At 37.5% G+C, this 12,033-nt stretch overlaps 1 long non-coding RNA gene across 1 annotated transcript in view; it reads left to right on the top strand.

Annotated features, from left to right (window-relative positions):
- The first annotated feature begins 3,076 nt into the window (after nucleotides 1-3,076).
- The window catches only part of LOC109463865, a 12,416-nt gene continuing 3,459 nt past the window's right edge, over nucleotides 3,077-12,033 (top strand). The window contains exons 1-2 of the long non-coding RNA XR_002139847.1: nucleotides 3,077-3,181; nucleotides 8,429-8,581. This is a non-coding gene — a long non-coding RNA (uncharacterized LOC109463865). The remainder of the gene's footprint in view (nucleotides 3,182-8,428; nucleotides 8,582-12,033) is intronic.

Here is a 12,033-nt window from a genome sequence, read left to right as displayed (position 1 = left end):
GATATAAACTTATATATTGCCAAGTATTTAAAACTGGAAGCACAACTACGTTAACCATTTTACATAACCTTGAACACAACGACAGAAGAAATACACACGACATGAGAGAACAACTCAATGACTTGCCATTCAAGCGGCTCAATACCTATTCTGATGAGGAAGTACGTTTTCGATTTGAGACGTACACCAAGCTTATTATTGTCCGCAATCCGTTAGAAAGGTAGGTAAATAGTAAATAATCGATTTGTCTGTACTTAACGTAAATCTTTTTGCATTTGTCAGGAGGGTATTTTTGTCGGTTTGGGGTTGGTTGAGTGACAGTGGTGTGGGTCTGTACATGTATGTATGGGATAGACGGGGTTAAGACGGATTTTATTGGTATTTGTTGGTATATTCATATATATATATATATATACATACAAATATTTTATATATATATATATATATAATTTCTTACATTCCAGTTAATTGTTACCCACAAAGATGTCAATACAGTGCAGAAAACTCAGTTTTCTAATTTTTTAAAATTCTTATATCTTATTTCCTTTGGGGTCCGCGAAGACCCATGTCGGCTTGCGATCGTAATAGATACACTGGCGTTCTTATACATTACTTTATTTCCGTTTTTATGTTTTTTGCGCTTATCGTATGGCCAGCACATTCTAAGAGAATTGTGTACTGATAGAATTAAATTCTTCCAACGTTGGTGTAATTACTCTGTGTATCTAAGACGCGCTTTCTTTCCACTAGCAAATACCTCATTTTAATATTATAATGGCATTTAAATGAGCAAGGTGCGAGTAGAAGATCGTAAATATGCAATAGGTGTGGTGATAATTGCTGTAGCTTTACCACCCACCGCACCTCCTGCTACTTGTATGTGCTAACTTCACACCCTCTTTACATTTTCAGTGCTCTTGTCCTCCTATATTAGAAGACTTCAAAGCTTGAAACATGCTTAAAAAGAAAGTAAAAATGAAAAACAATTAAAACATTTTCCTGAATACAGAATGTATCCACCAGAATCTCAACTCAAGTCTATATACCTTGGTCTTATAAATTGCCGATGGAGCCAGGGAGATACAGCTAGTACAGGGCATGGATGTTGGTACATGTTTGGAGCGAGACAAGTCAATACACATCAAAAAAATTTCATCTCACTAGGCCGGGGGTTAAGTCTATTTGCAGTTATGTTAGATTTAACTCATTTTCTTCAGATGAATTATAACACATCTAGCTGTCCTCTGCCCAACAGGCAGAGCTGTTGTTCAGGTTCATAGTTGCAATCTATAAAACTACATCTCAAACCCAGAACTTTCTATTCGAGGAGTAAAAAATAAATGTTTAAAAACAAAGACTTTTGTGGTAAAGTGGTATTTGAATGGATACATGCAGCCGTCTGCCCGCTATGCATAATTAAGAATAATTGCCCGTAATGGCATTGAGTGGAGGTGTGAAAACAAATAATTTCATTCACAGTCATGAGGCTTCATAAAGGTTGACAGGTCAAAGAAGGAAATCTACCAGAATTTAGACTTTTAAAGTTTGAAGCCCGAGACCAAACTCTTCCCATGTTTTTACAAATTTGAAATTGGGTGCAAACAATGTGTAATAAGTCGGTTTATATGAATCGGTTTCCAGAAAAACTACTTTATCACCTTATATCAAGCTAATGGCAGATAAAGTCATACCTACCCCTTATAATTCTACCAAAGTGGACTATATTACAAAATATTTTCAAATCTAAGCTATATTCTTCTTTTCTGGAAACCGATTCCTACAAAGTGCATATCTCTCCACCTCCTCTGAAAGTTTTGCATTGCAATTGGTCTAGGCCGATTTTATGGAGTCACAATGGTCTGATACTATTACCAATTATGCAGATTTTCGACCCAAAAGTAATTATTTAGAATCAGTGGTATGTCATCTAAGTTACTTCCAAATTTGAAGTTGATTGGTCCGGCCAAACTGGAGATACATGCGATTTTACAGGTAGCTCTGTATCACCCCCATTTTAGTACAAAGTGCGTTTTAGAAACACGGAGTATGACGTCATATGACATATGATGGCAATTGTCCGCCATTTTTGATTTTGACCAATGACGTCATCAAATTAGCATATATTATGAACATTACATGATTTAACTTATCTTTAATTATGTAAGATGTTATTAATGTAAGAAAGGAAGTGTTATTTAATATAAAACCAAGAAAATTTTTATTTTTAAACCAAAATTACTGATTTAGAAAATGCGTCAGAAACCTGTTTCCATGGCAACACAAAAATCATTTACTTATTTAACTGATATGAAATTTTTTCAAGATACATTTCAGGAAAGGTCACCAAATTTGATGTTCAGGCGCTATATGAGATTAAAGTTGGGGGCCTGAAAAGAGCACAGATGGATAGTTTTTTAATTGTTATTGTACCTTTATTCACGAGTTGCACATTCCCAGGATCCTTTGCACACAGGGTAGGGAAAGGTCGCGGTAAACCACATGACTCATCCTCGGCTCTGGTCGGAAGAAGTCGGAAGTGTTCGCGAGCGCTCGGAAATTTCAAAAATGACTGACACCACTGCCGGCGGCGGGAGGCACGTAGTTTTTCACGGCGTTCGTACGGCAAAGCGGCATCGAATTTTTGCTCCATGACTATCGGTATGGGGTAGGATAGGGTTGATTCAACATACTACGTGAAAATGTGACAAAAAGACAGACTTTTGAAATTGAATGCTCCCAGTCAGATAGCTTAGGGCACCTTCTTCCGACCAGAGCCGAGGATGAGCCACGTGGTTTTCCGCGACCTTTCCCTACCCTGTGCGCTAAGGATCCTGGGAATGTGCAACTCGAGAATCGTTAGGTAACCGATAGTAATATTTTTTGTGTGGTACAACGAACCAACACAACAGCTGTGTGTGCCCCAAGTGTATTGTACTGTTATTGTTTTTTATGCTTTTGTTGTTATTATGTGTACAGCATAACTAGAGAAATTGACCAGAGCGCTATGCACTGGATAGACACAAAAGTCCGAACATAACGATATAATTTCAATTGTTGTTAAAAATGCAGGCTTGTATCAGCATGGGAGGACAAATTCTCCTACGCCCCGTCACGATTCGGATACCGGAAACAGTATCATTCTATGCTTAAAACACTTCTCTCCAAAACGTCAAATACAGAGGTACGTTCCTTTTATCAGCATTTGATTTAACCAACACGAGGTTTACAGATGTTGGTACTTATACATTTCATTGAAAAAATAGTTTTATTCAACATAGTTTATGCGAGTACAAGTTATCTGTTTGCTAAGAACCGGACAGACACGTTTGACGCTAAACGCCGTAAGGTTACCCACTCATTCGTTTCTCGTCTGTTGTCGTCAGAAAATGAGATTATTCATCTCCTAGTGCATTCCGATGCCTTCCGCCACAGTACGTTCTGGCGGAATTATGTGGACTTAGTCTTCTCCAGATAGTTTTAGATTAGATTACATTTTTTTTTAATTTTATGTACCGTGTTTGTTGATATGGGCCATGGGCCTTGTGCAAATAGAAAAAAAAATAATTTTCTGGTTTAATCCTATTCAGACAGGGCTTTTTTGGGCATGCTTTTGAGTCCTGCCCCCTGTAACTAAAAACACACTCAACGTAGGGCCACCAAACTTTCAAGGAAATGGTGTAGCAATAAAATGAATTCATAACAACAACGTTTGTATAATCATGACATCATATGACGTAATTAAGACGTCATTTATATGATTTTTTTTTTGTATAACCTTTAAATAATTTTTTCTTTAAAACTCGGAGGAATACAACCAAACTTAAACAAAAAATGCCTATGAGAGCATATCAATGTCTGTTAAGACTTATATTGTCACTGGCAATAACACTGACGTCAAAATAACGTTATCAAATTATGTGCCCTTTGTGTTTTGTCCTTATATGTTGACTGTCTAATATCAGCTTTGCTGCCTTGAGAGTCTGTGTAATGTCCTGTTGCATTTTCAATAAATAAATAAAATGACGTCATGAATAATTATGTCATGGTCCATCTTGGATCGGAAATCTTGAATTTTGAAAATTTCCATTTTTTAATGATACAGCCTAAAAACGTTACCCAAATGAAATAAAGATATTTATATGGACGTTTGAGGTAAAAAAAACGAGTTGAGACGAAAAATTAGTAAAAAAACATGGTTCCAAGAGCTACTTGAATGGTCCGCTATTTTGATTTTTGACCAAAGACGACATCAAATTAGCATAAATTATGAATGTTTAACCCTAAACAGTACACCTGGGGACCCCAGCACTATATATTCTGTAATATTTTTTTTGTTTCTTAACCCACAAAGTTGTCCCTCAATACAGTGCAAAAAAACTCAGTTTCCCCTATATATTTCTGAAAATTTTTATATCTGATTTTCTTTTGGGGTCCGCGCGGACCCCAGCCGGCTTTCGATCGTAATTAATGCAATGGTGTTCTTATATATTACCGTTTTTATATGTTTTCATGCACTTATCGTATAACCACCAAATTTTCAGAGGATGGTGTACTATTAGAATTAAATGCTAACAACTTTGGTTTAATTGTGACGTCATATGACGTCAGAGACAATGATATGGTCCGTCATCTTTGATTTTGACCAATGACGTCATCAAATTAGCATATATTATGAATATTAAATGATTTAACTTATCTCTAATTATGTAAGATGTTATTACTGTCAGAAAGGAAGTGTTATTTGATATAAAACCCAGAAAATGTTTATGTTTAAACCAAAATTACTGATTTAAAAAAAACTTCCTGTCAGAAACACGTTGCCATGGCAACACAAAATATCATTTACTTATTTAACGAATATTGATATTTTTTGTTTGTTTATTTGTTTATTTAAATTTTTCACAAAGTGAAAGGGAGGGCAAAACAGGTGCGAAGCACCTTTGCTAGTTGCCCTCCCACATACAAAAACAACAAGAATGTACATTACACAGTCAACAATCTATAATACAAGTAGGGCACAAAATATCATATAAACATAATCAAGGTAACAACATTGAATGGAAGAGATAACCATATCGGAACGATATCTAGTGAGGTCTTGAGGCAATACAAGAGCTACATCCACATGAAGTGGTCCAGGTACATGGCAGATCAAGACTGTATTGAGTGTTGAATCTGTTGTAGGCTACTTTTGCCAGTTTATGTTTAAATGCTATGATATCAGACTGATGAGCGGCTCGCACACCAGTACCACGGAGGTCAGAACCTAACTTATTCCAGATAGTTACAAGTCTGGGAATGTAGGAGTGACTGAACGCTGACGTCTTAGATCTGACAGGTGTAAGCATGTACGACCTAAGACTCCTCGTGGGTCTGGTGGGAAGTGTGATATATTTCTCTATGATTGCTCTTGATTCGACAAATAACATTATATCGCATACCTCACGCCTACATGTAAGTGGCAACAGCCCTGTTGTTGCTAGCCTTTCCTTGTAGGTAAGGTGACTAGCCTGAGGGCCCAGAATGAATATGGTTGCCCGGCGTTGAACCCCTTCAATTAGAGACATAAATTTACGAGAATGTGGCGACCACAATGGGGAGCAATAGTCAAGAATGCTTCTGACCAGTGTGGTGTATAGAGCTTTCTTAACGTCAGTGTTAGCATTGAAACCAACAGTCCGTTTGATAAAGCCAATCATGGAATTCGTCTTGGCAACCATTTTCACTATGTGGCTGTCCCACTGTAAGTCTGGCTGTACAATAACCCCTAAATCATTCATGCTGTCAACAGACGATACAATGGAATCAAAAACACAATATGTATACAGGATTGGCCTCTTAGAACGGGTCAAACGTAACAGCTTGCATTTGGAAGGGTGAAACGACATCTTCCATTTTAAACTCCAATTGCACATGGCTGTGACATCATCCTGCAACTTGGAACAATCATTCATGTTACCAATTTCCCGAAAGCATTTGGAGTCATCTGGAAAAAGAGCAACGGAGGAGTATTCAACTGTACAGGGCAAGTCGTTTATGTATAAAAGAAAAAGAAAAGGCCCCAGAATGAAACCCTGGGGAACACCAGATGTTACTGGAAGCCAATGAGAATGGCAACCTTCAACCACCACCCTCTGACGACGGTTAGTGAGATGTGAACTGAACCAAGCTAAGAGATTCCCCCCAAAGCCAAATGATTGTAGCTTATGAATCAGCAGAGTATGGGAGACGGAATCAAAAGCCTTAGCAAAGTCAAGAAATAGCATATCTATTTGCCCCCCTCTGTCTAGTATGGCCCCTACATTATGGTAAGTTTCTAGGAGTTGGGTGGTGGTGGAACGGCCAGGAATAAATCCATGTTGAAAATCGTGGATGGACTCGCGTACTAGAGGAAAAACAGTGTCATACAAGCAACGTTCCATTACTTTGCTAACCAAAGACAACAAGGATATGGGTCTATAGTTAGCAACATTCCCCTTGTCACCCTTCTTATGTACAGGTGAAACATTGGCAGTCTTCCATTCATTAGGAACCTGACCAAGCGAAATCGACTTATTGAATAAAATAGATGCTTTTTAGATGCTTTTTAGAAATGGTCACCAAATTTGATGGTCCTAGCTCAAGCCGTTCAGGTGATATTAGAGATTAAAGTTGGCGCGGGCCTCAAAAAACCACTCGGTCTGAATAGGGTTCGAAAATCGGGTATTTCTTCTTTTTGTCTTCACAAAAAAAAATAGGAAAAGGTCAAATGTATTATTTTTGTACGTTGACTCAGAGGTCCACATATCAATTTGCAAAAACAATTGAGCTGGTAGCATGTTGCTGATTTCTAAAAAAATAGCCAATAACTGCTTTGGGGTCCGCGCGGACCCCAGGTGTACAGATTAATCAGTCCGGGAAGGTGTACTGTTGAGGGTTAATGATAGAATTTATATATGATAATATAAGATGTTATTGTCTTTGTCAGAAGGACTATGAAATTGTCTCGCCGCATTGTGGGAACTGCGGATATAACTCTGGCAGGCATGATTCGACGTCCATGATTTTTGGCAGGCATATTACCGTTGTTGAGGCCGAAGTCAAGTACACGTTTCGGCTTCGTTGGCGGTCTGTGCAGCACGTTAGTGCACCTTTTATGTCTGTAGCTTGTGAGCAAAATAACTCAAGTATTTGTAAAATATTGCTTATAATTTTTGGTAGACAGATTACTATTGTTGGGACCAAGATTAAGTTTGTTAATGGGCTTTGTGGTGGGTTTCGTTGTCACTGTAGTGGACCTTTTGTGTTTAGAACTTCCCCCACCACCTCTGCTTGGAGACAGCCGACAGCTGGACATAGCCGGGAACCCCATAATGGGATGGGATCAAATGACGTTCATCATACATTGAGGGATTGTACTATAATCAGCAGGGGTAGGATAGGTTGGACATGTGACAGGTTATTTTCTAAGGCTACACCAAGTAATTGCTATGGATGACGTCCAATGGAGACATTAAATTTAATGTGAAAGCGCAATAAAAATATGAAGGGCTGAAAAGGAGATGGATTTTGGAATGTACTAACTGTAGAAGAATTTCTTGTAAGTTTTTTTTTTTTTTACAGTAACAGTCCCAATAAGTAGGGTGTAGGGTTTGGGGTCTAACACGGGTGACGGCGCGTCTTTAAAATCTGTGGCGAACCCTTTCAAAGTGTTCTGTAGCATAAAAACAGATATTCTTTTGTACTTTAGACCAAATTGATTACTAAAAAGAGTAAAGAATACACATGTTCATTTCTCTAGAACAATGTACCTCTGACGAAGACATGAGATCTCCGACCTCTAGTTAATGTTTAAAAGGAAGTAAAATTAAACATAAAACCTAGAAAACGTTAATGTTTAATCCAAAATTACTGATTTTCCAAATTCTGCCTCTCAGAAACCCGTTGCCATGGCAACACTGGAAATCATGAACTTCCTTAATGATTTCATATTGTTCCTAGAAATAGCTTAAGAAAAGTCACCAAATTTGACGGCTCTTGCCAGAGCCATTAAGGTGCTATACGAGATGAAAGTGAGCGTTAGCCTCAAAAGCCCCCACCCCCGTCTGAATTGGGTTAAACCCATTGTCAACAGCATGAAATGAGGTTCACATGTGATATTAAGGCTAAACAATGGAAAGTCATGCCTTTGAGTGCCAGAGTCATCAACCAAGGACTGAGGTGTTTAAAAACTCATTTTTTTCCTAGAACTATTATTTAATAGCAGACTGCAGCTAGGACTCGATGTCATCAATTTATGTGATTATCAAGTAGGCATCTTTAAATAACTTTAAACAATGTTTAGAGTTAGACTGCGAATCTGATTACGCCGACGGGTGGTTATACTTGCTACACAGATACAGATACAAAATAGATCACTACCTTTTAAACAATACACTTTTTTTTTCAGTTAGGACCATTTAAACTGCTTCCCGAAGGTACTGACAATAGATCATACCCGATAGTTCCATTCCCGGCATTTATTAAAGCGGTTGGAACGAACAGGACGGAGTGGCAAGATCCTCACTGGCAGCTGATTTCAGACCTATGTGCTCCTTGCCAAGTAAGTAATACTTAATTTATTATGTCCATCATAATAATAAGAGAGAGGGGGTGGATGTGGTTTGTGTTAAAACAAGTGACACTATTCTTACTAAATTCTCCCAAAATGTAAAATTATTTAGTGCTTTGAAATTTAAATTGCCCCGCTATGTCTTAGATACAATTTACAAATCTTTTATAAGATCATTGTTTGAGTATGCTGACATTGTCTGGCACGGGTGCACAGCTGAGGAATCCAACCTAGTTGAGCGCATTCAAAATCATTGCTCCCTCGTTGTGTCCGGTGTCGTCAAATAGTCATCATTCTCTTCAATTCGCCAAGAACTTGGCTGGAAAACCTTGTCCGACAGACGACATATACATCGTCTGCTGTTATTTCATAATATTATTAATGGTTTTGCACGCGAATATCTTATTTCGTTAGTCCCGTCTACAATTATCATGTCTTGTGTCTATGCTCTGAGAAATAGCACAGATTTGAGAACTATAAACTGTAAAACAATTCGTTTTGGTAAGTCCTTTCTCCCTTATTCCATCTCTGGATGTAATAACCTAAATTGTAATATTCGTACACTTAATTATTCTAAATTTCGGACTCACCTATTTCGATCTCTACGCCCCACCAGATATAATCATTTCAGTTTTGGTTCTCGTATCTCCTGTGTTCCTCTTACTCGGCTTCGTATTGGCACCTGCAGCCTAAATTATAATCTTTTCACAAGGGGTCTTAATGCTAGCCCTGCTTGTAGCTGCGGGTGTCAATACGACAAATTTGCTCAATACCTATTACACTGCCCTTTTCATAGCTTTCACCGTTCAGAACTCCTCGGCAAACTTTCTGGGATCTTAGGACACTCTGTTAACTTACACACTCTTTCAGATAGAGCGAAACTACCTTTAATTTTGAACGGTTTCCCGGTTTATTTTCGAGTTAACTGTAACATTATGTCAACCGTCCAAAATAACATTTTACTAAGCAACAAAACGTTTTAATTCTATTTGTGTCCTTTTCATCTCTTGGGTGAGAAATGTGGACTCTCGCTTCATCAATTCGACTGTGTTTTTCTTTCACATGTATTCTGCGTTAGTGTTTTGCATTGTTTAGTAATATTAGTTTTTTTTCGTATAAGTGGCGGCGCTAACATAAGTTACCCAACTTGAGCCCGTCGTCACAGTGTCCTGTACCCTAATTTTGTTTACTGTATGCTGAAGAAAAAAAAAATTAAAAAAATAAAACAAGTGCTTTTATAAAAAAAGCTGTCGTTTGCCGCCGTTGTGTTTTTGCACAACAAAATAAAATGTGTTTTTTGTTCTTTAAATAAAGTGATGATAAGGCCTTTGACTGACATCTAGCTATGCTATACTATATACACATGTACATCGGGACTGTCACTATTGGCATGTAGATAGTTTAGGAAAGGATAACCAGAATTGATGCTCATTAGCAGCTAGTTCGCACCATTTTTCAGTGAGAAAATTAGATTCTTAACTATCTAATCTGAAATATTATCTAATCTGTTTTAAGGAGGAATTGATTTCAATTGTCAATGTTTTTATATTGACAGTTTGTTAATGGCCATGCTACATGTAATATATTACCCATACACGGTGGTCAAATCTGGGCTGCAAAGTAACCACTTCACACGTAGAATCCGAACTGTGTTCGATGGTGTTCGATCTGGGCAATTCAAATTGAACCCGCGTTCCATTTCGGGGTCACCTGCAGTCATTTACAATGAAGCGGTAAAAGAAGCCCTTCTGCCTGAGTGCCTCGCAACAGAAAAAAAAAAAACACTTTTCTATAGATACAAAGAGTTACCTGGACATTACATGTCCGCTACTTTTTTTTGGTGGACATGTAACATGTAGCGAAGCTACTGTCGTATTCTTTGGTGACCTTGAATACTGTAATGATTCTTTACACCTGGAATAACACAATGCACACTTTCGGGCGATATGACATGCCTGCAAAAGTCGTTCAAACCTGGAAGCATGGAGAGTCAAACATACCCCATTAACGGCTCAAAATGACTGTAACGATTGTCCCGAAACTCGTGTTTTAGGGATTTTTAAAAAATGGCCTGAATTTTGAATTATGGGTAATTTAGTGAGAAAAATGTGTCGACAAAATCTAGACTTAAAATCAGAAATTAAAAAGAAATTCCTAAAACACGATTTTTGATCTTATTCCTAGTCGTCGAAAAATATAAAAATTGGGGATCTGGGGTAATACACGTAGCCAGGTTTGAACGATGTTTGCCTGAAAACATAACATGACTTGTGCTCGGAAACACGAAAATAATCGTCTTTCTGAGCGAAATTTTAACAAATCAGTTATCTATCATAAAAAGCTAACATTAAAAGGATATTAAGACGATAATTTCATTTTAATTTGACGTATTTTACCACTAAATACTATTTGTTTATTTTCAAATATTTAATGGATAGTTTGAAACAGGCCAAAATAGCATCTTGTAACCCGATACATTTTCGAACCCCCCTGGCAATGGGACAGAATGCCGGAGTGACAGACCGCCGTGATACAGCAAGTATGTTAATCCCCAAGAATGCAATATTAGGCAACACTTGCCATATAAGAACAATAAGTAATAACGACTAGTTTTTTAATGTTAAAATAAAAAGTAAAAACAACTAGTTTTTTAATGTTAAAAAGCAAAACAGTGGATGTTAACAAGAAAATTTGAAAAACTCATACGTCGGAACTTGAATTAGTGTCTGAGTGTTAAAAGCAAAACAGCGACTGTTAAAGAAAATTCCACGACGGGTATTGAATTCGCTATGTGCAGACACCGCCACTGCCATTCAGCCTCGCTGCCGTTCGAGCTGGATTGCGCAATACCTGGCTATGCAACAAAGAATTCATAGCGGTCCGAGCAGGACAAACGAAGAAATGATTCAAGCATGAGAGCCCTAATTTAAAAATTTAGGCTTAGGCCGAGCAAACGTAAAAAAAAGTCATAGTTGGTGCACTACCGATGAGATTGGGGTTCTGATGCAAATGCTATTTAGAGTTTAAAAAGAGTTTTGGTTGTTCGATATTTAGAAAAAAATTCAAATGGTTAACATCAGTGCAGACTGACAGCGACAGGTACATAATCAGGGAGTACTTATTATTGACCCAAATATAGCGATTGAACCATCTCCTTCAAGAAGGACAAATGTCATTGTTGGTACGTTTAATTGGTGCCGCCATTCGTTGTCAAATGTGGAGATTGTTTTCTCACAATCATAATTAGTAACTGGGATTTTGATACCTGAGGTTAATTCTGATAAAATCCCATTTTCATATATATCTATATCTATATCTATCTATCTATATCTATCTATCTATCTATCTATCTATCTATCTATCTATCTATCTATCTATCTATCTATCTATCTATCTATCTATCTATCTCATGTCTGTCTCTCATATATATATATATATATACA

The sequence above is a fragment of the Branchiostoma belcheri genome, unplaced genomic scaffold (assembly GCF_001625305.1).
Source record: "Branchiostoma belcheri isolate BF01 breed outbred unplaced genomic scaffold, Haploidv18h27 scaffold13, whole genome shotgun sequence".
Taxonomy (NCBI): Eukaryota; Metazoa; Chordata; class Leptocardii; order Amphioxiformes; family Branchiostomatidae; genus Branchiostoma; species Branchiostoma belcheri.
The sequence above is the reverse complement of the archived record's forward strand: the minus strand, read 5'-3'. Positions and strand labels throughout refer to the sequence as shown.